The sequence below is a fragment of the Solanum stenotomum genome, chromosome 7 (assembly GCF_019186545.1).
Source record: "Solanum stenotomum isolate F172 chromosome 7, ASM1918654v1, whole genome shotgun sequence".
Taxonomy (NCBI): Eukaryota; Viridiplantae; Streptophyta; class Magnoliopsida; order Solanales; family Solanaceae; genus Solanum; species Solanum stenotomum.
Window position 1 is genome coordinate 25,818,869 of NC_064288.1, and position 27,644 is coordinate 25,846,512.

Genomic DNA, 27,644 nt, shown 5'->3' on the forward strand with positions numbered 1-27,644 from the left:
ATAAAAAATAGTGTGGAATGTGCATGGGTTTGAAAAATGGAGAATGTTGGAAATGATGAGTTGTTGTGTAGTGTTCAAGAAGGGTTATACCTAAATTATATCCCAACCTTCCCTAAGACTATATTACAAGCTTAACAAAGTACTTTGACATTTCTAACCAAATGGAGTTCAGTCGATGTTGATTGAAAATATGGGAAAGCCTATGGTGTGACATTTGTGTGCATGAGATGATTCTTTGTGAGTGTAAGTGTTGCATCTTTGTCCCTTGTCTTGTTTATATGTATGTGTGGATTCGGGACACTTCTTTCTTGTGAGGGCATGTAAGTTGAAAAAGTGGTGATTTTGAAGATCCCTAATTAAGTCAAGTGAGCGTGTGAAAGAGTTAATGAGTTGAGTCATTTCTTGAGTTTGAGTTGTTGTCACTTAAATGATTCTTGATTTTTGAAAATGTTTCATGAGAATGAGAGGATTCTTTTGTGAAATGTTTGCATGTGGACTAATTGTAGTACCAACCAAAGCCATTACCTTTGTGCTTAATTGAGAAAAGGAAATTGATTTGTGGTGTATCTTGAAATAAGAGTCTCTTGTGTTTTTTATTTTTGTGACTTGAGGAAAAACAAAATTTCTAAGTTGGGGGGGGGGGGGGGGGGGGGGGNGGAGGGGAGGGGATTAATGAGTGGTTGATTTCCACTCATTTGAGGCTCGTTTGGTAGTTATTTTGGATTTTAGTTTATAATTGGTGCTTTTAATGTGTTTTTTTTCATATTTACACATAAATGAAATGGAGAGTTATTAGAAAATGTTGAAGGTGCAGGGTTAGCACCATTCGATTGTTGGCTTTGTTTTAGAGGAATCAAAACAATGGCAAAAAATGCTTCCACTGTCTTCAATGTTCACGTGCCGGAGTTTGTGGATGCTATTTGGGTTGCTCTGAGGGATCCAACGTTGGCTGTTCGGGAGAAGGTTGTTGAGACATTGCGTGCCTGCGTTCGTGTTATTGAAAAGCGTGAGACAAGATGGCGTGTTCAGTGATATGTCTACTTCTCTGACCCAAAAGTATGATGTATTGAAACAGTTTTCTTTGACTATCTGAACAGGGTTGGTACTATCCTAAAAATGTCTATTATTTCTTTTCTGTCAATAGAGTTCTTGCTAACTCATGCACCAGAGGCAATCCTAAGGTTCTTTGATTTCTTCTCTTTCTTTCAATTATTTTGTTGAAAATTGTGGAGTTGGAGCATTTTAGGGAATCTTGATGTTGTTCTTTAATCATTTGTCGAATTGGTAAGGAAGTGAAGCAAGACGTGATTTTCATATTGATAGGATTGAGGGAAATTAAGGATGTAAGATTGTTCAAGATTATAGATAACTCCCAAGTCTTTCTTCTGTTTCAGCCTTTGAAGGTAAGCAAGGTGGATAAGAGGACGACTATTTTTATCTTACACAACTTTAATTATTATTGTGGGTTTCTGTATGTTTTTTTAATCTAGTTTGGTATTATAACACAATATTGAAGTGATTGTTCACTATTTTGTATACAAGATTCCTCTTATATGCCTCTTGTTAATTATTCTTATTCACTTTCCCTTCCATCAATCAAGAGAGATGGATAGGTCCTGGTTTTAAATTTATATCAATCATGTTAGCGAACTTTTTGGTTTGAATAATTATGTGAATACCAGGTTTTGTTTGTGTTTGTTTTCATTCACCTTAGTTGCTTTATTTTTTATTAAAGGGTTAGCAGAGAAGTGTTTTGACGTGGGTTTCTGTCTTAATTATATAACATTCTGTTTTTGCCGAATGTTGTTGTTTGAATATGAATGCTATCGGATGCTCTCTCTCTGCCTCTTTCCATTCTTCCTAGTTCCCTCGTCTAAAGTTCTCTTTTAAATACTTGAGTTGCTTGTGAACCATGCCAGAAATCTTATTTTAATTTCTTTGGTAGGAGGGGGCTGCATTGGTTTTGAGGCAGCTTGTAGAGGAAGAAACTCGTGATCTTAGTGGAGTCCCTCGTATTCTCTTTTGATATTTGCACTGTGAGAACGGAATCTCATTTTCTGTGGGGGGTGCCTCCCTTGTAGTCATTTAGTTGATTGTTTTTGCATATAGTGAATGTGCCCTTGTCGGACGTACCTTTCTTTCTTTGTTATGGATTGGTGTGCCCTTGTCAGGATTTGATATTGTGAATGCTTATGTTGATATGGTGTTGGATTGGTCTATTTTAGATTTTGATATCTAGTTTATAGCTTCTTTGTTTTTGTTTTGATAAAAAGATTTGGATTGACGATGCCCGATGATGGATAGAGCGTGACGACTTTCTTAATGGTAAATCATCGATTGCTTGTGAGTATTTGATTGACGTTGATTGTGGCGAAGTCTGAGTAGTTCACGAATAGATGTATGAGGTTGCCTGAATAGTGTTGAGCATACCTCTCCGTTTTTAAAAGGTTGAGCATGTTATGAGTGATTTTGTGACAACTCTTACAACTCTTTTCGTAACTTTTGATTCGTTAGCAGTTAAAATGTTCAATGCTACTTGTATTTTCAAAAGGAAGTAAGATTTTGAACCGTCTTGATTGATTTGCAGGCCATGTGTGGTGAGTTATTGCATAATGCCTTGTGTTTGCTTTTGTCACGTAGAACTTGTCCGGTTGGTCTTGAAATATTGGTCTTGAATGAGTTTGGTTGGAGAAATGATCTTAGGCTTTCTTTAATATCTTGGAGTCCACTTGGCCTAAAAATCTCACCTTTGTACTAAATATATCCTTAGTTGTCCCCTTTGAGCCTAATCCTTTTTATCGGCAACCACATTACAAGCCTTATCCTTTTTGAAAAGGTAACCCTCATTTGAACCCTTCCCTCCTTGAACTTGAGGTTGTGAAAGTTGAGTCTAAAAGCCTAAGTTGTGGGTGTTATGGAAAATTCATTGAAGGGATGCTTACCAAATGAGGGTATGGTGTAAAAAAAGAATATAAAGAAGAGAGAAATTGAGGGATGGATGGAAAGTTTTAAAGAAAGCAAAAGTTTTGAAAAAGAAAGAATGAAAATGAATAAATGAGTCTTGAATCCTCCAAAAGTTAAAAATGGTTGCATGTGGAGCATCTATAGTGGAAATAAGAAAAGAAAAAATGAAAAATAGTATGGAATGTGCGTGGGTTTTAAAAGTGAAGAAAAGTGGAAAAAGTTGGAAATGATGAGTCGTTGTGTAGTGTTCAAAGAGAGTGTAGTCACTTATACTTAAATGATATCCCAACCTTCCCTGAGCCTATATTTCACACTTAACAAAGTCCTTGGAGATTTCTAACCAAATGGAGTTGAGTCAATATTGATAGAAAATATAGGTGACATTTGTGTGCAAGAGATGATTCTTTGTGAGTGCGAGTGTTGCATCTTTGTCCTCGTCTTGTTTATTTGTATGTGTGATTTCGGGACACTTCTTTCTTGAGAGGGCATGCAAGTTGAAATATTAATGATTTTTAAAATTCTTAATTGAGTCAAGTGAGCTAATGAGTTGAGTCATTTCTTGAGTTTGAGTTGTTGTCACTTAAATGATTCTTGATTTTTTATAATGTTTCATGTGAATGAGAGGATTCTTTTGTGAAAAGTTTTCATGTGGACTATTTGTTGTTACCAACCGAAGCCATTACCTTTGTGCTTAATTGAGAAATGGAAATTGATTTGTGGTGTATCTTGAAATAAGAATCTCTTATGTTTTTTGACTTTTTTTGACTTGATAAAAAACAAACTTTCTAAGTTGGGGTGTTGATTTGTGGTAGATTTCTACTCATTTGAGTCTTTTTTTCGTAGTTATTTTGGCTTTTAGTGTATAATTGTTGCTTTTTGATGTGATTTTGCACGAAAATGAAATGGAGAGTTCGTACAAAATGTTGAACATGCAAGGTTAGCACCATTTGATTGTTGGCTTTGTTTTAGAGGAACCAAAACAATGGAAGAAAATGCTTCTACCGTCTTCAATATTTCACGTGCCGGAGTTTGTGGATGCTATTTGGGTTGCTCTGTGGGATCCAATGTTGGCTGTTCGGGAGAAGGTTGTTTAGACATTGTGTGCCTGCCTTCTTGTTATTGAAAAGCGTCAGGCACGACGGCGTGTTCAGTGGTACGTCTACTTCTCTCTCCTCCCTTATAGTTTTTCAAAAAATGTCATTAACATTTTATGAATATGTGATAGAATGTATCAGTCACAAATTTCTTGTTCCAAGGCATTTACTCTTAAATTGGTGATTCCGATAGGTATTATTGAATGTTTGAGGCTACCCAAGATGGATCGCGGAGAATCGCTCCTGTTCATAGTATAATTGGATCTCTTCTAGCAGTCGGGGAGCCGCTAAGGTTTGCTATCGAATTGCAACGCATTATTTAATTTCATTGTAGGAAAGTATTTCAGAGTCTCTTGTGCTGTGCTAAATTGCTATGATCTGCTGAATGTCTAAGGAACTGATATTTATCTCCCGTTTGACTAGAGATTCTGAAGTTGAAACTTGAATATTTGAAGTTGTGATTTTTGGACATGCACTTTACTTGAAAAAGAACTGAAGTTTTGTAAATGGAAGTGAATTGGTGAGGAAGTGGAACCATACGTGATTTTGATTTTGATAGGATTGAGGGAAATTAAGGAAGAATGTACATCTTGAGTTCTTTTCTTCATTTTTTTTCTTTTTCTTGATTTTCTTTCCTCAATTTTAGCAGGAAGTCTCGGATGGAGTTTTCTGAAACATTCATCTTAAGTTCTTTTCTCTATTATTTTTTCAATAAAGTGTTCTTTTCTTGACTTTCCTTCCTCAATTTTACAGGAAGTAAAAAGGAGATTGAAATAGAAAGAACGCAGAATGCTGCACTTTACTTTTGGGCACATTTATTTTTATTTGGATTTGTGTGGAAGAAGATCAGCAGATATACTCCCAAGTCTTTTTTCTGTTTCAGCCTTAGAAGGTAACCAAGGTGGATCAGAGGATGACTATTTTTATCTAACGCAACTTCTATTATTATTGTGGGTTTCTATATGATTTTTTTTAATGCAGTTTTGTATCATAACATGATATTGAAGTGACTGTTCACTGTTTTGTATACAAGATTCCTCTTATATGCCTCTTGTTAATTATTCTTATTCACTTTCCCCTCCATCAATCAAGAGAGAGATGGATAGGTCCTGGTTTTAAATTTATATCAATCATGTTAGTGAACTTTTTGGTTTGAATAATTATGTGAATATCCAGGTTTTGTTTGTGTTTGTTTTCATTCACCTTTCCTACTTTATTTTTTATTGAAGGGTTAGCAGAGATGTCTTTTGATGTTGATTTTTGTCTTAATCATATAACATTCTGTTTTTTCCGAATGTTGATGTTTGAGTTTGAATGCTATTGGATGCTCTCTCTCTGCCTCTTTCCATTCTTCCTAGTTCCCTCGTCTAAAGTTCTCTTTTAAATACTGGAGTTGCTTGGGAACCATGCCAGAAATCTTATTTTATTTTCTTTAGTAGGATGGGTCTGCATTGGCTTTGAGGCAGCTTGTAGAGGTAGAAGCTCGGGATCTTAGTGGAGAAGGTTTTGCTTTTTTTTTTATTTATTTTGAAACTGTTAACTTTGTGTCTATTGATAGAAACAAATTTGTACATGGGTTGTACTAGGGCCATATTTACCAGTAAATCCAGATCCTATGATCACATGTCTATAATGAAGCTAACACATCAATAATAGATACAGGATCATTAGACCGAATCTGATTATACCAAAAACATAGAATTAAAATACAATTCAATTTGATCTGTTCTATATTATTTTCTATGTTCTCAAAACACCTAGCATTTCTCTCATTCCAGATTGTCCACCATATGTTGGCTGGTATGATTCTCCACTTACTTCTGCTTCTTGCCAAAACCCCAACTTCTTCCCAACTTTGAAGGGCCTCTTGGCATAGTCCAGGAGAAACCTTTAAGGTTTAGGAATAGCCTCCAAAGCTGACATGTGATCTTGTAGTGAAGGAATAAATGTCGAACAATTTCTGCTTGTTCTCCGCAAAAAACACATCTCGGACATAAAATCATCCACTTTTTCATTAGATTGTCTTATGTTAGGATAGCTTCCTTAGATCGGAGCCAAATAAAACATGATACCTTGTAGGGTATATTCACTTTCCATATATATTTCCAGGGCCAGATGGCATTCTGTTGATTGTGACTATTCAACCATCTGTATGATTAGCCTTCCCTGAAGGTTAAGCTCATCTTCCCCTTCTTGTGTTCCTTTAAACTGACCAATAGTGTTAAGGAAATCTGCAACTCTTGTGATTTCCCAGTCATTTACTTGTCTTCTGAAACTGATTTCCCACCCATTAGGTGTCCACATTCCTACAATTGTTCTTTGTTGATTTAACATTAAGTTGTGGATATCTAGGTAGATATTCTTCAGAATCCCCATCTCATGCTAGTTATCTCCCTAGAAACTTGTCTTTTCCCCATTTCTAACCTTAACCTTGGTTTTGATCTTGAAATCATCCCACAAGGCCCTTATAGATCTCCACAAATTCACTCCATATGGGGAAAATACTTCCTTTGTCATCCACCTATTTTCTACCTCATACTTGGCCTTGATGACTTTTGTCCATAACAGATGTTTGTCGTTAGCATATTTCCACAACCATTTCATTCTGAGGTCCTTGCTATGATTCTGCAGATTTTTAATACCCAAACCCCCATACCTTTTTTCTATTATCAGATCATTCCACTTTACCAGATTGTAACCTTTCCTGTCCTTGTTTCCCCGCCATAGGAACTTTCTTCTGATTCTATCCAATCTGTCAATGACCCCTACTGGAATGGAAAATAAAGACATCATGTAAGTAGGCATAGCATCTAGGACTGAGTTAATTAGAGTAACTCTTCCTCCAAGAGACAAGTATTGTCTCACATTTTTCTATTACACTGCTCCAGATCTCTTTAGACATTGATTTAGCACCCAAAGGCATCCCAAGGTATGTAGTTGGGAGAGCCCCAACTTGTCCACCTAGGATTATGTTTAGTGCCTCCATGTTATGTACTTCATTAATGGGATAAAGAAAACTCTTTCTCCAATTAATATGCAACCCAGAGATTCCTTCAAACATGACCAATATTACTCTCAGATATTTGAGTTGTTCTTCTTCCCCACAAAAGACGAGTGTGTCATCTGCATATTGCAAATGAGTAATTATTTGTGTAAAGTCCGTGATAAAAATCAATTACCTTTTTTTTTACAATTTTGTTTGTATCTTGTGTGATCTCACCTTATACCTCCAATTGATCAATGTTATTGTACCTTTTGTGGGAATTTGCAATTATGTGGAAATACTTGGTGTTTCTGTCCCCGTCTTTCAACCATAGGGTTCTTGATCTTTGTCTCCAAGCAATTTCTTCTTTTTTTGATTAGATTCTCATATTCCAGTAGCACCTCACATTTCCTTGTGGATTCTTCTTCTGATAAAGTCCTGGTTGTAGTTTATCATGGTTGTAACCACAAAATCAAATCTGCCAACTTCTCTAACAATTTCTCTCTGAAAACCTAAATTTCCTTGAATTTCTCTGGTCCATTCCTTAAGTTTATTCTTAAGGGCTTTCATTTTACAAGCAAAAACATAATCCGATTTCCCCCCAAAATTTAATTTGTTCCACTAGTCTTTGACTCTATCTGTGAACCCCTCAGTATCTAGCCACCAATTTTCAAACTTGAAATACCTTTTATTTTTGTTCCAGGTCCCACCTTGTAGAGCTAATGGTACATAATCTGAAATAATCCTTTAAAGTGGGATTACTTTCACTTCGTTGAACCTTTCATCCCATTCTTTTGAAAACAAGATTTTATCTATTCTGGAAGCTACTTCATTGTTGTCCCCTTTGTACTAGGTGAATGTTGCATTTTCCATTTGAAGATCAATTAGCCCCATATCTTCAATGAAATCTGAAAATTCCTTCATCCCTATAGCTCTTCTAACACAACTCCTTTTTTCTGTCACAAACCTACTAACATTATAATCACCACAAACAACCTAAGGCCCTTGGAACAGACCTCTGACATCACCAATCTCTTCCCATACTGATCGTCTTTCAATGTAGCAATTTGGTGCGTACACCCCAGTAATATGACGAGAAGCTTTGGAGTTGAGCTACAAACTTGCAAGTTAGGGTATATGAACCAATCTCGAGAATTTCTCCCTTCCATATTCTGATATCCCACATCATCAATATACCCCCTCTTGTTCCAATGGCCTCCAAGTACTCATATTTGATCCATATATTTCCCTAAATTTGGTTTAGTAACTCTGTAATGTCCCCCTCCAACTTTGTTTCTTGGAAACAATAAATGTCTGCTTTCCAATCAAACACCATACTTTTAAGTTTTAGCAAGCCTCCTTTTATCTCTACAATTCAATCCTCTCACATTCCATGAAATTAGTTTGAATCGCATCAAGAACTATTGTGGTTGTCTCTCCTCGTGGCCCTGTTTCCGCCTTGCTTTTGAATTTTACATCAAAGGCCACCAAATTTTTGAGTTCCTGGGCACTTTTGATTCTGGTCTTCCTGAATATTGCATGTCTCCATTCTTCTTACTTTATTGCTACTATCTACCTACAACAATAAGTAATTCCAGAGCTTCCTCTTCGTGACCGTGAAAGTCTGCACCTAAGATTTTCCCTAACCATGTTTTGTTTTACCCATAGTGAAGTCTCCTTCTCTTTGTCTTGTATCATTAGCTGAGTTTGAATGCAAAGAGGCTCGACATCCTCCACCTCCCAATTTTCTATTACTTCTACAGAATTTTTGGATTATTAAATCTATAGTCCCTTGTGTAATTTTGTTACCCTTTCTCGCTGAAATTTCAAGATGTTCTGACCCCTTTGATAGCTGCGAAGTTTCCCCCTTAGTTTCCATTGCAGTCCCATTACTTCATCCTCTATTCTCATCTCTACTATCTGCGCATCCACTGAAGCAGTTTGTTCTTGTTGGGTGCTCAGAAAGACTTCATAGAAGTCATCTTTTATTGAGGATATGGACCCAAATTCATTTAAATTGTTGTAATTAAAGTGGGTTGTTGGGTTCGGCCTAATTAACTTTTTATTTGTTGGGTTTAGAGTGTATTGTTCCTTGGTTTTTTTCTCATTAAAACCCTGCACATGTTGTGCACATGACTGTGACTTTTCTTTACCTCCAACTGTCAACTCTGAATAAGCCACGTGCTCTCTGTCAACCAAATCCCTAAAAGCATGGGATATTGGTACTTTGTCACAGAGCAAACTCTGCTTTGTCCGCTGGGTAATAGGATTTGCTAGGTAATGCCATCCATCATCTTCTCTGGCGCTACCTCCGACAGATTCAGACAAAATTTAAATCGGGGTTTTGACTCCCACCAAATCGGGATGTAAAACTTGAGGCCATTTTGTGAAATTGCCACTTCTTTCGGAATACTCTTCCCTTCATTCACGACTAGAATTCTGGCCCACTTCATGTGGTTCCTGAGCTTTTTTTCTTCCACCGTAGCCAACTATCCCCACACACTTCTCCAATTTCCTAGATAACTTTGTGCGACCACAACTGTAGTGGTATTCCAACAACTCTAATCCAGGTTTTCTTTGGACTTCTAGAGATTGATGTACACCCATCTGTCAAGCTCCACCACTTGAGATTGAGTTTGTTCTTCTGCCAGTACCATTGATGTTGTACAATCTGGTCCGCCATGAATCTATTGGGGAATTCGAACAAAAATATTCTATTATTCATCTCGTAGATATTTACCCCAAAGATGATTTTCCAGGTGGTTGAGGACCATCTCCTTCTCTCACTCAATGTAGGTCCCTCCTTGCTTTCATCATCCGAGTCCCAAACCAGACATTTGTTTAGCATCCATTTCTCTTCAGCTCCTGGTTTAACAGAAATTTCTATTACTCCCTCTAGCTTATGTTTCTCCCGTTTTCTTTGGATACCATTTATTGTCTTCAATTGCCTTAGCATAAGGGTAGTTGACTTCAGTTAACCTGGGTGGGCCTGCCACTTCCTGTTTCTTTGGGCATTTAATAAACTCTTCAATTTTATGAGCAATTTCACACCAACCAGCATTCAATGTTGTCTTTGGAATAATCAATACTGATCTCCCCCCTTATTTAAAGAAAGAATGCTCATGTATCTTCCGTGTTCATTTCATTTCCTGGTATTAAAATGCTCTCCCCCTTTTTCGACATTTTAAATCTTCGGATTAAGTTCTTTTGGTCCTTCGAAGCTTCCTTCAAGGTGAAGCAAATCCATTCCATAGTGTTGCTACTCATTTCTGTCCTTCTCATCAGTGTGCGGCTTCTATCAACCCATTCATACCAGACTGTTGTGTTCGTTATCCATCTCGTGATGTCAAAAGATTTGAATCCAGCATTGAAGTAAATCCTAGTCATATTATCCCCCATGATCACTGTAGTAGTGAGATGGAGAACAAAGAAAACTAACCCTAAATGGAGGAATTGGAGGGGAAAGAAAGAAAGAAAGGTTGGTTAGAANNCCCCATGATCACTGTAGTAGTGAGATGGAGAACAAAGAAAACTAACCCTGAATGGAGGAATCGGAGGGGAAAGAAAGAAAGAAAGAAAGAAAGATTGGTTAGAAATATTCCGGCAAGATACCAGAATTTCGAATAGTTGGAAAGAAGAAGAGGGAAGATTATGATGGAAGAGGTCCACCGGAATAGGTGTCCTGAGGTCCATAACGGACCTTAGGTGTTTTCCTCAAAACTTTTGTCTAGGAGCATTCTCTAATTTTTTTGAGCCTTTATGTCTTTTTTTGCTCGTTTTATGGATCATATATATGAACGCATTACCATATTTCTTGATAGTCATGAAGTTTCTGAAAATCTGGGAGCATAGAGGGCTATTGACGAGCTAATAGATGTCACAATCAGTGAAAATGCATCAAAAGTGGCACAATTCTCCAATTACATTCACGTTGTTTTTGAAACAAAGCGTGATCCTGAAATCTTGGTCCTTGCTAGTAAAGTTCTTGGTCAAAAGTCTAGGGAGTCCCTCGTGTTCTTTTTTTATATTTGCACTGTGAGAACACAATTACATTTTCAGTTGGGGGTGCCTCCCTTCTAGTCATTTTGTTGATTGTTTCTGCTTATAGTGATTGTGCCCTTGTCGGAAGTATGTTTCTTTCTTTGTTATGGATTGGTGTGCCTTTGTCAGGATTTGATATTGGGAATGTTTATGTTGATATTGTGTTGGATTGGTCTATTTTAGTTTTTGATTTGTAGTTTGTAGCTTCTTTGTTTTTATTTTGATAAAAAGATTTGGATTGACGATGCCCGATGATGGATAGAGCATGACGACTTTCTAAATGGTAAATCATCGATTTCTTGTGAGTGTTTGATTGGTGTTGATTGTGGTGAGGTCTGAGTAGTTGTTCCCGAATAGATGCATGAGGTTAACTCAATAGTTATGAGTGATTTTGGGACAACTGTTATAAATCCTTTTGTAACTTTTGATTCATTAGCGGTTAAAATGTTCAATGTTACTTGTATTTTCAAAAGGAAGTAAGATTTTGAACCGTCTTAATTGATTTGCAGGCCATGTGTGGTGAGTTGTTGCATAATGCCTTGTGTTTGCTTTTGTCACCTAGAACTTGCCCGGTTGGTCTTGAATGAGTTTGGTTGGAGAAATGATGTGAGGCTTTCTTTAATATCTTGAAGTCCAATAAAGTTACCAGTTTCAAAAAAAATATCTTGAAGTCCACTTGGCCTAAAAACTCACCTTTGTACTAAATATATCCTTAGTTGTCCCCTTTGAGCCTAATCCTTTTTATTGGCAACCACATTACAAGCCTTATCCTTTTTTGAAAAGGTAACCCTCTTTCAAACCCTTCCCTTCTTGAACTTGAGGTTGTGAAAGTTGAGGCTAAAAGTCTAAGTTGTGGGTGTTATGGGCAATTCATTGAAGGGATGCTTACCACATGAGGGCATGTTGTAAAAAAACAAAAATATAAAGAAGAGAGAAATTGAGGGATGGGTGGAAAGGCTTATAGAAAGAAAAAGTTTTGAAAAAGAAAGAACGAAAATGAATAAATGAGTCTTGAATCCTCCAAAAGATGAAAATGGCTGCATGTGAAGCATCTAGAGTGGAAATAAGAAAAGAAAGAATGAAAAATAGTGTGGAATGTGCATGGGTTTGAAAAGTGAAGAAAAGTGGAGAAAGTTGGAAATGATGAGTCGTTGTGTAGTGTTTAAGGAGGGTGTAGTCACTTATAGATTGTATCTAGAATGCATTTGTGATCTATAGGTTGATTATGATCTGTGGGGCTACCTAGGGGTTTCAGTCATTTATAGAAACCTATTTTTAGTATAGTGAGTCGTGTGTATCATGCCTTCAGAACAGGTGCGAGTAAGTTTTTTTGTTTCAGTATTATGAAAGGCCATAAAGTTATCCACCATGACTGGTTTCAAAATTCTACTTCTCAGAAATAAAAAGAAGGAATAAGTTTAAAGAATTTATAGAACTTCAACGTAGCTGGATTGTCTTTTCTCTTTAGAGTTTCTGGGACTTCTTAGCTATTGTTACTCTTAACCTTGAAAGATCCCGAAATACAGTATTTAGCATGAGATATTGGATGTAGGTCCTGAATGGTTAAGTAGGCTATTGGACATAGATTTGATTGAAACTTTAAAAAGAAGTTTTGAAGTTGGAGTTGTATTGGACATGTATCGCACTTGCAAAAAGTTGAAGTTCAATGAGTTGAAAGAAATATTCACTAATGTCAAACTTGAGAACCCCATTTTCAAAAAGTTAACCAAAAAATCATTCCAATGCATAACCAAATAATGTTTTGAAAATAACTTTTGGTGAAAAGATAAAAAAATTTACCAAAGTGAAAAAGATTCTAGGATAGTTGTTGGTTTGTGACGGAGCGGTTTGCCTGTCTTTGAGGTGCTAGTAGGGTGAAGGGAAGGTTCTTAGGTGATGGATGGCTGCATGAAGAGAGTGGTGGTCGAGGTACCTCTGCTAGCTATTGGAGGACAGTTTTTTCTTTGTTGTATTGCCATGTATTTAGTTATGCTAATATGTTCCATAACTACTTTAGTTTCACGCATTTATGTGCCTTTTGTTTTAGCTTCCTTCACAAAGAATAATGTAATATGCTCAAGTCATATGCTATGGGATTTGGACCCACTATTATCTCTGCTTGTGATATGATAAGAGTTAATTTATCACCAAAATGTGCAGGAACACAGAGGAGTTCATGATGTCAATATACAGGGAGGTTGCTGAAATTGTTCTAAGATACCTGGAGCACCAAGGTATCTTTACTTCCTCGAATAGCCCATTTCCTGCGTGATCAATTTGTGACTAACTATTTAACGGTTTGTGACATTTGACTTCATTTTAGTGATTTAATCTGCTTTTACTAACTGGAAAATCTAGATGAATGAGATTTGCATCTTTAATGTTGGCTACTGTAACCTCAAGTTTGTTGATTTTACTTCTACAGATATGCATGAATCATATACTTCATGTCCTTAAAATACCTGCTGAAATGTGCTAGTGGGTTCATTGCTCTTGGGGAGATGGCAGGTGCTTTGGATGGTGAACTCATTAACTTTTTCCGACAATAACCTCTCACTTGCGTGATGTGGTATGTTATATATGTCCTTGCAGATTTTGTATTCTTCAACATTAAGGCTATGCCGACAACCTTTAAAAGATGTGCCCAGAAATTAAACGAGGAAGAGAAAAAACAGAAGAAGAAAAAGCTAAATACTTACAAAAGCAACTTAAAATATACTCATCGTTCATCTACTTGTACCTCTTCTTTACACCAAAAGTATAATGTATTGAAACAATTTTTTTTACTGTCTGAACAAGATTGGTAATACCCTCAAAACATCTATTGCTTCTTTTCTTCCAAATTGACCACCATAAACAACAACAACAACATCAACATACCCAGTGAAATCCCACAAGGTGGGATCTGGGGAGGGTAGAGTGTACGCAGACCTTGCCACTACCTCGTGGAGGTAGAGAGGCTATTTTCGAAAGACCCTCAGCTCAAGTACATCAAATCCAAGTAAAAGGAGAGGAAAACGGTGTATACAACATAACATCCAATAAGAAAGATAGTATATAATCAACAAAGGAGACAATAACATCAATAAAATAATGTGAGAAGTGAAACGCAGTAAACAACATAAGGCTATGGTATCACAGACAAGAACTGCAAGTGCAAGGCTAGGACTACTATAAATGCTAACAACCCATACCCTTGCAAGGAAAGACAACACGCTAACCCTACTAACCTTCAACCTTAATACGCGACCTCCACTCCTTCTTATCTAGAGTCATGTCCTCAGTAATGTGAAGCTGAGCCAAGTCCTGTCTAATCACCTCTCCCCAATACTTCTTAGGCCTACCTCTACCCCTCTGCGTACCCTCTACAACCAGCCCCTCACACCTCCTCACTGGGGCGTCTGCGCACCGTCTCTTCACATGTCCAAACCATCTCAGTCTCGCTTCCCTCAGCTTGTCCACAACAGAGGCCACTCCCACCTTCTCCCAGATAACCTCATTTCTAATCTTATCGCTCCTAGTGTGCCCACACATCCATCTCAACATCCTCATCTCCGCAACATGCATTTTTTGAACATGTGAGTTCTTAACTGGCCAACACTCCGCTCTATACAACAAGGCCAGTCTAACTACCACTCTGTAGAACTTACCTTTAAGTCTAGGTGGAATTTTCTTATCACACAAGACTCCAGAGGCAAGCCTCCATTTCATTCAAGCAACCCCAATGCGATGTGTGACATCATCGTCGATGTCTCCACTTCCTTGGATTACAGACCCAAGATACTTAAAACTTTCTTTCTTAGGAATGATCTGTGTGGCAAGTCTCACTTCCACATCTGCCTCATCCAACGCATCATTGAATTTGCACCCAAAATATTCTGTTTTGGTCCTACTCAACCTGAACCCTTTGGACTCCAGCATTTGTCTCCACACCTCCAACCTCGCATTAACTCTGTCCCGCGTCTCATCAATTAGTACTATGTCATCCGCAAATAACATACACCATGGGACCTTCTCCTGAATAGACCACATCAACTCATCCATCACCAAAGCAAATAGAAAAGGGCTAAGGACTGATCCTTGGTGCAACCCCATCTCAACTGGGAAATGTTCCGAGTCTCCTCCAACCGTTCTAACCCGAGTCTTGGCTCCACCGTACATGTCCTTTATCGCCCTAATATAAATCATCGAGACACCTTTAACCTCCAAGCACCTCCAGAGGACATTCTTCGATACTTTGTCATAGGCCTTTTCAAGGTCAATGAACACCATATGTAGGTCTCTCTTCCTTTCTCTATATTTTTCTACCAGTCTTCGCATAAAATGAATGGCTTCGGTAGTCGATCGTCCCGGCATGAATCCAAACTTTCCGATTCTCAGAAATGGACACCCCTCTTCTCACCCTCATCTCCACCACTCTCTCCCAAATCTTCATAGTATGACTTAGCAATTTGATACCCCTATAGTTGTTACAGTTCTGGATATCACCATAGACATGATGGTATTATCTTCCAACTTATCTACTTTTTCTTCCACCCTAGAACGAATGGGGAACACAGGCATTTCATAAGTTGGTAAAGTATCCAGGACCGAGTTGATTAGAGTGATCCTGCCAGGCTGCCACCAAGAGATATATATTGAGCTTTTCAATTGGCTAGTTTCCTTATATTTTTTTCCACAATCCCTTCCTAAATTTCCAACTCTATATGACTATTACCTAGTGGCCGAGATAAGTAGTTGGGAAATTCTCAATTCTGCACCCTAGAATGATGGCCAAACTCTATATTTGTGGTGCTTCCGTTACTGGGAAAATACTATCGTTTTACCCTTTAACAGCTAGACAAGAAACAACCTAAAAGACTACTAACACCAGTTTGTTATAGCTACATCATTCTGACTTAGCCTCACAGAATATAACAATATCCTCTGCATACAACAAGTGACATATTTGTAGTTCATCCCTTGAGTGATTGCCTATTCTGAAACCTCTGACCCTATTGTTCTGATTAGTCGAGCCTGTCAATTTTTATAGTACCTATAGATTTTGTACTTTTGCTAACCAAGCTTAGATGTAGCTTGTAATTTTAACCTTTATGGGGTTTCCCTTTGGAATCCATATAAATGTTACCTTATAAAAACAAAAAAGGTTATAGATACCTTTCCAAGTATTTTGAGTCCAACTTCTGACATCGTTGCGAATGGGGATCTCGTCGCATCCCTAAAACCTGCCTACCAGGCTTCTTATCAGGGGATCTTTGTCACCGATCACTTCTTTTGTTGCTGAATCTGATTTGTTAGTATGTTCAAGTGCTGCCCATTTGTTCTTGTGTATCACATCTTTGTAACTCCCTTCACCTATTTCTCCCCAGTTAGACTCATCTTTATTTGTTGTAATTGAATATTTTTTCTCCGGTAGCTTGTTAATAAAATTTTCAATTTTCTTAATTAGTCCCTCCCAAGCTTCATTAAATGCGGTTTCTGGAAAAATGATGACTGATTTGGATTCTTCAGTAACTGCAATGATCGAAATAAATATGCAATATTTTTTTAACTTCAAGGAGCAATAAATGTATGTGGACGGATCTCTGCGTTTCCAAGACTTGATGGATTTCCCTTTTAAGTCTAATGCCTCATTTATTCTTCTGCACAACCACACCAAAGGTCCTCTGCTTAAGGTCATCCTTCTCATATAAAATCTTTCACTCTCCAGCCATTCATACTAGATCCAGATGTTGATTTGGTTTCTGTAAGGTCATAGGATTCCCCCCCCCCCGTAATCTGAAATAGATTCTGTTCTCCATACGGCAAGATACATAAGCAGGATAAGAACAAAATGTGATTCCGATGAAGTGAGTTTGTAGGAATTGGAGTAGGGTACAAGAAGGTAAGAAAGTAAAAGTCTTTTCCGATATATACAGCCTCCAGAGTTTTTTGATATTTTTGTATCCTTAAATTCTACTATACGATCAAAAGTAAGGTCTCATTTGTTTGCACTTAAGGAAGGTCTTAATCTTATTCATTCAGATCTCATTAAATATGTTTGCAAGGCCTGAATCTTAATCATTAAGTGCATTTGGTTTTCTTATTTTACACCACTTAATGGGTTTAAATGATTAATGTCATTAAGAATCTTTTTAAGAATATGTACAAAAATGACAGTTCACCGCTACACCACCTACTTTCACCCATCACCCACAACCACCATTTCAGCCTAACTGCCATCATCATTCACCTCTATTTGCTATCGATATCACTCCACTTCTAATTATTAGCCACCACCACCTCCATCCACTATACTATATGATAGTACCCCACAACCACCATTATCAGTTGACACCATCCGAAATTGGCATACACAATCACCATTGTTAATCATTACCACCATCAATTGTCATATACAAATTTTAAAATATTTTATTGATATAATATTGATCAATTTAGTATTTTATTTGAATTTTTTATTTATTATTATTTTTACATTCTAATGTTGAAAAAAACAGTCTTAACTATTTAACATTATGATCTTAATGCAATATCTTAATATTCAAATGTGTATTTAGATTCAGATCTCTAAATGTTAATGTACATCTTAATATCTAGATGTACATTCAAATTTAGACATTACCCTTATATATAAGCCAACAAGGTGAAGTACCAACACAGCTCTACAATATTGTACCAATAGCATTGAAAATAGTACCACTATATTGAGCCCTATTCACAGCTAAATAAACATGTGTCCTTCTACGTCCTGCTGTTTTCAATTAGTTCGCTTTGGTTCTTCTGTCAGTTCTTTTTATCTTTTCGGTCGTTTCTATTTTTCTTTTTTTCATTCTCCCCATTCTCACTCTTGGTGGAGAAAGAGAATAAGAGACTTAGAAATAGAGGTTTTACATTTTTGGAGAGGAAGAGAAAATTGATGGAAATTTTGAGAAGAGTGATTTAACTCCCGAGCTGTTGCATCAATTGGTGATGAAATTTTATATTTGACTACCGAAATTGGAGGTCAGTTTTCATTCTATTCGCAAATTTATGAGGTTTTCCTTCCAGTTTCTCGGTTTAATTATTTTTTTCATGAGATACTAATTTATTATTTATTAAAGTCAAAATTATCTTTAACTTTTTACGTGTTGTTGGTTTGGGAATTGGGAAGGTTAACAGGAATCTCACCAGAAATTGTGTGAGCTCTTGAAGGTCTTTTGGAGACACAGGAGATCATTTCTACTTTGTCTCAATTTCTTAGGTTTAGATTAGGAAAAATTCAATGACAATATAGAAAAGCTCTTTGAGCAGAATTCTCAAAGGTTAGTACTGCTCTTTTGCTTCTTTCGAAGATCATGTCGAATCGCTCTCTCATACTCCTCATAGGTCAGCCCTGGTACCACAGAGGCCATTGCCGCAGATGAGGGTTGATTCCAATTTGCTTCATTATCTTCTTCTTCGTCAGCGACTACTGCTCGAGACCTACCCTTGTGCGAGTGACTGATGGGGGGAAGCGATGGCTCAGGGAGGGAAGGCGCAGTGCAGACTTGTTATATGACAGCCGATAGTCATTTTCGATGATTTCCCTCCCCTGATAAGTCTTTTAGAGATTTTACAGCATTTTCCTTTTTGTGATTCATTATTTTCTGTCTTTTACATATTCTCATCTTATTTAACTATTTTTGATCGATTAGATTTTGTTTTGTTCATTTGATTCTTAGTTAGTTGTATTCAGTTAATATGTATTTCTCAATGTTAATGCGTTAACATCGAGATGCAACACATATATTGAGAATATGGAGCCTAGCACACACGTTGTTCCTAATTGAGAAAAAAGCAAAAGAAAAAAGGTATCAGAAAAGGAACATCTAGCCAAAGTGATGTAGAATTTGTAGTTGTACATTAATTAGGTATCGACCAATATCAAACATCTATTGCAATGTCTATTTTGATGAAGTAATCAATTTTATAGAAAGCACATCGAGAAGCTAAGATGCAATTTGATCAATATTGAACATCTACTGCAGATTTTTATGTAGCTTTTAATTGGGTTGCAGCTCCTCTCGTGGTGTCAGACAGATAGGAGTGTGTATGTGTGCTCTTAGTACATAACTTATATGAGCATTTGTTTGTGTGTTTGTGCTTGACTCACTGGCTAGATTGCGCATATACAGGTTTACCACTATAGATTGTATTTAATTCGTCAATATGCATAAATCCTATTTACCTACAAGCGTTGGAGTTCATCGACTGGTATCTAATTTTCAGTGTTATCTCTACGTTTAAATTGCACTTGCAGAATAAATTGCATACATTTTTTTATGTGATGATGGGGCAAAGACAAACAAAGACAAGTTATGAACACAAAAAGCTCAAGTATTTGAGTACCAGTGACGTAGAGAAGGAAGCAACATGTGTTGAATCTGAATCCATAGAAAAAATTCAACCATCCATGCCATCAAAAGAGTTGTAAAAAGGTCAGTCTACTTATGATTGCAGAATAAATGACTATTCTTCGAACATTAAAGTTTTAATGAGCTCTGACTTTTGCAAAACATGAATACTGAAGAAAGCTTCCAATTCAGACGAACAAAGAGTGAATAATATCTAAGAGAGTGGCTTGGTTCGTTTACAATTAGAAAAGAAATCTCATGCCACCAGTTCATTATGTTCATTTCGCGACACATGCTCAATCTTTATATTTGTGTGGACATCTTCTTTCAACTTTCACTTCTCCATGTTACTGCTACTTTGTTGCTGGAGTTTGGGGTTTCTCTTACATATCTCATGGACACTTCTCTAAGAGGTCTCAAGAGATCAGTGATGGGTGTCGTTTCATATATTTTCAGGGATTTAGATTAGTTTAGTTGCATAGAAGCAAGGGTTTTACCCTGTGCGCACCCAAACGGTAACGGCTGTGGGGTTTCCTTGACATAAAAAAATATATATTCTCCGAGGCTTCATCAATGTTCATTATTTTACTACTGAATTCTGAGTATTATAGAAAATGCCCGATTTTCTTATGGCTATACTAGAAGTTTTTGCACAGTTTATCTCGCGTGTCCCTTGTTATTCTTCTTCTTCTTCTGGGCATGCATATCAATAATTGTATTTGACTTTTGATTTTACACATCAATTTGGGCCAAGTATTTCTAATCATTAGTTATATCGCTAGAGCATATATATTGAATGTGTGTGTCTGATATGGATTTATTATCCTTCAATCCAAGTAGCTCGCCTGAATGTATTCTTTTATACTTTTATTTTGCTTGATATCGTAAATGAAATAACCAAATTAGGACAGAGGGGAACATTTCCAACCAAATATAAAGAGTAGAGTTCTAGCTAATACAAATATTGTGCTTGGCAGAGTATAACCAAAAGAAATCGACTCAAGGATTCATATATCATGATAAAACTACCATCTAAACATAATAATTGGGGCATTTAGAGGTGTTGAACCCTTTAATTCAGATTGTTCGGAGTACAAGTATAAACACAATATGAGTTCTTCCTTGTCATAATATGTTCATTAGGTGCCACTACATCTCTTACTTATCTATTCAACAATAATATCTACTACTGGCTGATATATGTATGGTTAACACTGGCCCAAAAGATTTAGTTTGGTTGTTTAGTTTCATAAAACAAACAACTTCCAGTCGTGCCTCCGGCATGACACACTCTAAATTTTAAAGGGTCAATCATGTGTAGAGCTCAATTTAAGATGAAATGTCATTTTTGAGCATATCTAAATTTAGTGTCTGAACATTGTCATCTTATGAATGAATATCTGCTATTTTTCTTGAACTAATTGGATATTCTATGTAATACAATTGATAAGTAATATTTTTCTCCAATGACCGCAGTACTTGAAATCGAGCTTCATGTTGCATCACGGGATAAACAACTACTTCAATCACAAACATCTAGCTAAAAAATCTATACATAGAGGCGTTGACTCTTGCAACATTCAGAAAATACATTGTCTTTGTCTGAAGTTGAGTGTCACAACAAAAACGAAAGTGTGCTTCCAAGTTCTGATCCTTTGTTAGCTAAATGAAAATCATAAGAAGTCAAATTTCACGTAATGTTACTTCTGTGTATATAGGTGTATTTCATTCATAAATTGATTTACTGCCATTTATATATTTCTCTACTACCATTTTGTAGTACATGCTTCCGCGGCTACAAAAACAACTGCTTACACCTCTTATCTTTGAATTAGGTGAGTCGGCATAATTGAAAATTTCTTTTAATCTAATAAGTTTTATGTCTAAACTTTGCGTGTTTGAATACCAAGATCAACATCAAGTGGATGTGATGTAGCATAAAAGTTTTTTCCACCACACTGATTACTTCAAATAGAGATATGTCTATCTTTGCTAGGCCAATATCACATTTAACTTAACTTATTTATAATAGTAATTATATTTTACCATCTACAGGTAAAAAAAGGATTTGAAATCAATTAACAAAGTGGTAATCTTTTGCCAAAGAAAGACTCTGCACTCCGCAACAAGGTTAGTGAAATTTACATTCCATTTTTATTCGTCTAATCAAATTGACTACTTACTACTTTTAAAGTTGATACGAATTCTTAATTTGAGGGATAGAAATGGTGGATGATTATGCTACATAGTCACGAATTGATCTTAGAAAATATTTTTGAATTTGCAGGTATGATTTAGCTCTAAAATTGTAAAGTTTAAAGATCACTGTCCTTGACATGAGTGTTGTAATAAAAAAAATTCATATTGTAGGTGTTCTATGGTTAATAAAAACTTCTCCCCTCAAGTTTTCATGTTAGTTTATATATGTATATATGGTGATAATTAGTCAAAATAAGTTCTCTCTTCTTTCTTCTAAATAAGGAAAAAAACAAACAAAGACATGCTTTCAAGCTATACATTGGAAAACATCTCCAGATTATCCACGTCTCTCATAGTGACTCCTACTCACCAGCAAGTTATTCCCATTGCGAAACATCTGTAAGTTTTACAAATATAATAACTTTCTCCTGGAAGCATTTACAAATATAAATATAGTCCTACTAAAATCTTATGGGGCAGGGTGTTTATAGCTAGGACTTCAAATCATATTATGGTCATCGTGGTAATAATCACATTATGATTGTGGTGTTTTCGCTATCCACTGCCTTGTAAACAAGTTGTTAGAAGGAAAAGCTGGTCAAAAAATAATTCATACATTTTCTTTGGCAAAACTTTGCTTTTGATGCTAGAGTGATTTTCTCTTTTAGGTTGCTAATCTTTCTACTGTGCCTTTTCCTTTTAGTTCTTTCACATTGCGGAGGAGTTTTTCTATACATTTCACATTACTGTTTTTTTTCTCCTGGACAGATTGAATTATCCATGTTGAAGCACATAAAGTGAATTTCAAATAATTTGCAAAAGTTTTGTGTGCTCGAGTGTTCTGGATGTAATTAGCAGAAAAAGCGTACGAAAGACAAAAGCGTTTGAATGCTCAGCATGTCACCGATAGGCAACATTAGTGCCTTCATATTATATTTTGTTGCTTATAGATTTCCTTACAACAGAATATATCGCTATCATATGACTGAAGGCTTATTCACATTACGTTAAACAATGTCGATTCTATACTATATAACTTGGTATTACTTGTGGTTAATATGTTGTGAGTACTTGATCAACTTAATAGTATTACTTCTATTGATATTTGATCAACTTTATATTACTTATGATCGAAACAAATACATTGATAAAGCAGATGAGAGATGGTTGAATAGTATGTCTTTCCATGATTGCAAGTGTACCTTTCAAATTGACCTAATTGATGGTAGTGGGTTGACATCAGCCTTAATTTCTTGAGGTTTGGCTGAAAAAAATGCTCTTCGTGACAGCTGAACATATTTGACACAACTTGCGTCAAAGCTATCCTTTATTTAAATGTATTAGTATAGTTTATATATATTATACTGCAAAGTTGTCCAACCAACTTCATTTGCACCATATATTTAATTGAGTCGTAGAAATGCCTATTTCCAGTTTCAAAAGCAACTCCTTCCCGTTAACCATGTCCAAAGCATGTTTTCAGATAGACGCTTCCAAATTCAACTACGAAAGTCATACAGGAGGGACTCCTATGTCACAAACATAACCTTATCAGTTGTCTTACACAGAAAAGGAAGTCATTTTTCCACCAACAGTGGGAAAAGAAAGAGGGAAGGGGAGCAATATCTTATTCTCTTCGTGAGAACTTCCGGATCGTAAAAGCATTCAGAACAGGCTTCACATTCATTTCGTTGACAAAAATGATCCATTCCATTCGGGGCTTCTGGGAACCAAAAAATTGGACTTGAGAATCAAGGATAGATAGACAAGAGATACATAAACGATATATATATATGTATTTCTCACAAAAAAATTGTGAGATAAAGAGCAGATGATGAGAAAATAAAAAAAGTCAAGCCTCGAAGCACAAGTGAGATAGCGTTGGAACCATATGATGTTCTACTCGATTATTCAAGCTTTGGATTGAAAATTGAATCATCCACACCAGTAAAAGGGCTATAAAAGGTCGACTTCTTAGGTATGTACAACAAAACTTAGATGGGATCGGACTTTTAAATTGAGACGATTGAAATATAATGTAACTTAAATTCTCTTTTCATATATTTTGACTTTCTCGGTATTGTCTATGATTGTAGGAAGTATCTTCCTTATTTTTGTTACTTTTGGTGGTTGTTAAAGGAAACTTTTTAGTTGTTACTTTTGATGACTGCAAACAAAACTTTTTGGGATTATCATCTGGTACAACTACACTCAGTAAGGAGAACCATCACATGGAACTAACAAAGATGTTATTTAGCGTTTTTGCTGCTTAATTTAGCCCAGGTTGGTAGTTCGAACCCTTCAAGTTAATAAAATCTAGATTCTAGCAGTACATGTTTTTCAACTTGATATTCATTGAGTATTTATTAGCTATTAGTGTTTGTTAATAACTATTGATCTAAAGGTAGCAAGTTGTTAGTGTTTGTTATGAAATATTCATTGAGAATTTGTTAGCTATTAGTGTTTGTTATTAAATATTGCTCTAAAGGTAGTTCAAACTCATTAAGTTGATAAAATCTAGATTCTAGCAGCACGTGTTTTACATCTTGGTATTCATTGAGTATTTGTTACTATTTTGGGGGTAGAATGGCTTCTAAGAGGAGTAGTCTCTGTCATTCACTAAAATTTTGGGTACATCCTTATTACGATTAATTTTCGTTTGGTACAAACTGCGGAGAAAGTTAATGGTATCTATGCCATAAGAATGACCCATAAGTATGTTAGATGGTTACTTTTATCTTCACAAATGCTCAAAACGACTTACAAAGATAGTAACTTAAATTATCTAGAATTTCAGAAGGATATATGAATTGTGATATAACTGGTAACATCTTTTGAGTTATCTATTAATTGCTTTGTTTTCTTTTGGGTGGGGTGGAGACATGATAGCTTCTGAGCTTCTTATTCATCCCAAAAAAGGACACCTCATATAGCTTTTCGTGATCCTTTATTTTTGATAGCACCTTTTCTTTTTGTTGGTAATGAGAAGAAATAGAATGATTTTCAACTGTTTTCTTTATTAAGATGCATAGTTGACCTTTAGTCCCAGTTTATTTATCAATGGGTTTGTGAATGTGCTTACATCATATATAGGTATCTCTAGACTTGAGGACTACATTTTTTTGGCTTGACATTTTATTGTATCTTCATATTAGCTTACATACAACATGACTGGTGACAATATGTTTTCATACTCTATATTATCGTAAGTACAAAGCTTTTCTGCTAAATGGGGTCATCTCTTTTATGTTTCTTTTCCAGCAATTCTTTCTTGCTGCATTGTTTCATAAGATTTTGTTATCTTCTTATAAAATGTATACACTTCTTTTATTTCCACCTTACTTGACAGATTGATACATATCTTTTCAAGGGACCTATTTGCTTTATATGATATAGCTTTTGCCTTTTTGGATTGTTGAAGAATGATTGCTAACTAGGGGATCCACCTCCAGCACTGTTGAATTAGGATATGCTCATGATGTATTTGAAGATATGGATAGTTGTTGTATAATGACTATTAGAATGGTCTGTGAATAGGACTCTGGATTATTCCCTTCTTTTTTTGAAGTATGGTACTAGACTGGTATATATGTTATATTTCAAATTGGACTTAGAATATTTCCTTGATAATTTATCTACTACCTTTTGTTCTTTTAGTGGATAGAACTAACTTTGCACTTGGTAGAATTGTTTGATAAGAAATTTATAGTGACCACCATAATGGATAATTCCTATACGCCTTTGTTGATGGAAAAGAAAGACAATGTTTCCCTATGAAAGGTATTAAATACTTCTGCATCAATACAGTTGCAATATATCGACATTGTTTATAGTTGTATATCTTCGTGCATCTATTGCTTTTAAGTGTAAAATGTTGGGCCCGTGCTCAAGCATGGGCCATGCCACTCTAGTCTTCATCTTAATGAAACAAATGAGGTCGGCTAGAAGGTAGAGGATTTGTGGCTTAGGTCGCAGGTTCAAGCCCCACACCATGCAAAGCGAAGCCTGGTATTTAAGTAGAGAAGGGTAGAGGGGCGTGCCCATTATTCACCGAGTTTAGAAAGTTGTGATTCGTTCAAAGGAGGGTCACAGATGGATTTCTTGGTTATAAAAAAAATGAGGTCGGCTAGAATCATAGGTTTAAATAAACGAAGTGGATCCGCTGAAAAGGAAAAGCGTCCATTCCTCCAGACTTCTTGATCCTGCAGATGTACTTGCGGTACTGTTTCCAGATCTTTTATTGGGAAATTATCTTTTATGTGTTCATAATTTATAAAGAAGTTATAAATAACTGAAAGGTTCTCTTTGAGTTGGAGCAGAATTTTCATGACCGGTTCTTGTGTGGTGTTGCTCAAGGGTAACATATTTATTTTATGTGTCGCAACATTACACATCTATGTTGTAGGTTCTTTCTGTAACATTTATATGCGTGAAGCAATAACCCTGACAGGTGAAATATGTTTCTCTGAGATTGCTCCCGTATAGGCAGACCATCACTTGAGGCTCTAGCATCTGTTGAAAATATTGCTAAAGCAATGGGACCAACCATGGAGCCTCATGTTCGTGGTCTCTTGGATCCTATATTTTTTGCTGGGTTTTCCGTAACACTGGTAGATTCGTTGGAGTTATTATCTAAAAGGTTCTCTGAGTTTGAGCAAAACTTTCATGAACTGGTTCTTTTGTGTGGTGTTACTCTATGTGACATGTGTATTTTCTATCTCAGCATTCCACCTTTGTTGCCGACCATTCACAATCGGCTGCTTGAAATGTATCTCAGCAATACTTTCAAGATCCCATATCCAATGTCAAGACAATCAGCTGCTTTGAGTCGAGGGCATCTTGCTACAATTACCCCCCAAGTACCAGAACTGAGTGGTTCTGCGGTAGTTCAACTTACTTTGCAAACTCTTGCTCGTTTTTAATTTCAAGGTTTGTCGTCTATATTTTTGTGCACTTTATTTCCCTTCTTGAGAAACGCAAGGGAGTCTGTTGTTGTATATTTAGAAGATTAGGATGGAGCTACACAGAAGGATGTTGCGCTGTGTTGCTGCAAACTCATAGCAAATTCTTTTTTGGCGATGTCTTCTACGCAGTTTAGTCCTTGTAGAATCAATCGCGCAAGTGGAAAGCAGCGTCGACTAGTTGAAAGAAGTAACTTGTTATTGTGTGGAATTGGGAGTCACAAATAGCAAGGATTCCGAACTCAGTTGCAAATTCTTTAGAGATCAACCTCTCGTTGCTCCTGGATCATCAGACCCTGATGAAAATTACTTGTCCTTCATGGTTAAGTAAGGTTCTTTCCTTTTCGTTGAGCTGATTATCTTTTAGTGGATTAAAATACTAACTTAATCTGATGATGTGGTTTGTTGTAGGAATGTTTTTTTGGTGTTCGAGAATGCGGTAATCTTAAAATATTCAGAGACAAAAGGAGCCTTGACTCGCATAATCGGGACATGTGCTACCAATTACCAATTACCACTATGCTGCACAATCATGTGCTTCAATTTTGCATCTGGTTCAAAAATATGATTTTACAGTTTCCCATTTGGCTAATATAGTTGCTTTGGGTTGAAAAGAAGTATGATGATGGTAGCATCGGTTCTTCTCTTATCAGAGAGATAGGAAGGACAGCCCTCGAAAGATTATGTGATGGATACAGTAGAGGCCGAAAAGGTTGGGCGCTTTCTTGTAGAGTTCGCTGATAGATTGCCTAAGTTGGTCTCAACTAATATTGGCTTATTAATCCCACATTTTGGAGTTGAATCTTATTAGATGAGAAATGTTCTTGTTGGGATGTTGGGTAAGTTGGTCGTGAAGGCTTTTGATGATAATGAAGTTGTAGTGAGTTCTAAATCGATTCGTCTATAAACCACGCAGGCCATGTTGGAAATCTTGTTTGTAGGGATGTGTCAGCCTATGCAAGGGTCGAGTGTTTCAGGTTTGGGCTAAATTATGTGAATAGCATTCAGTTTCATTTGGCACGTGTAA

General features: G+C 36.4%; 3 long non-coding RNA genes across 6 annotated transcripts; all 3 read left to right on the forward strand.

Annotated features, from left to right (window-relative positions):
* Positions 1 to 796: 796 nt before the first annotated feature.
* LOC125871382 (uncharacterized) lies at positions 797 to 21,262 on the forward strand. 4 transcript variants are annotated; one of them, XR_007447000.1, is made up of 7 exons: positions 797 to 815; positions 3,901 to 4,117; positions 4,252 to 4,350; positions 4,812 to 4,950; positions 5,498 to 5,561; positions 13,243 to 13,316; positions 20,934 to 21,260. It is a non-coding gene; the product is annotated as an uncharacterized LOC125871382 (long non-coding RNA). The 4 variants fall into 4 exon arrangements; XR_007446998.1 differs by lacking the exon at positions 797 to 815 and having other exon boundaries at positions 3,768 to 4,117; positions 20,934 to 21,261; XR_007446999.1 differs by lacking the exon at positions 797 to 815 and having other exon boundaries at positions 3,768 to 4,117; positions 5,498 to 5,533; positions 20,934 to 21,261.
* Positions 21,263 to 21,431: 169 nt separating this feature from the next.
* LOC125871385 (uncharacterized) lies at positions 21,432 to 23,326 on the forward strand. The gene is made up of 3 exons (XR_007447003.1): positions 21,432 to 21,587; positions 21,939 to 22,055; positions 23,140 to 23,326. It is a non-coding gene; the product is annotated as an uncharacterized LOC125871385 (long non-coding RNA).
* A 61-nt stretch (positions 23,327 to 23,387) lies between these two features.
* LOC125871384 (uncharacterized) lies at positions 23,388 to 26,172 on the forward strand. The gene is made up of 3 exons (XR_007447002.1): positions 23,388 to 23,634; positions 23,753 to 23,939; positions 26,127 to 26,172. It is a non-coding gene; the product is annotated as an uncharacterized LOC125871384 (long non-coding RNA).
* The last annotated feature ends 1,472 nt before the right edge of the window (positions 26,173 to 27,644 follow it).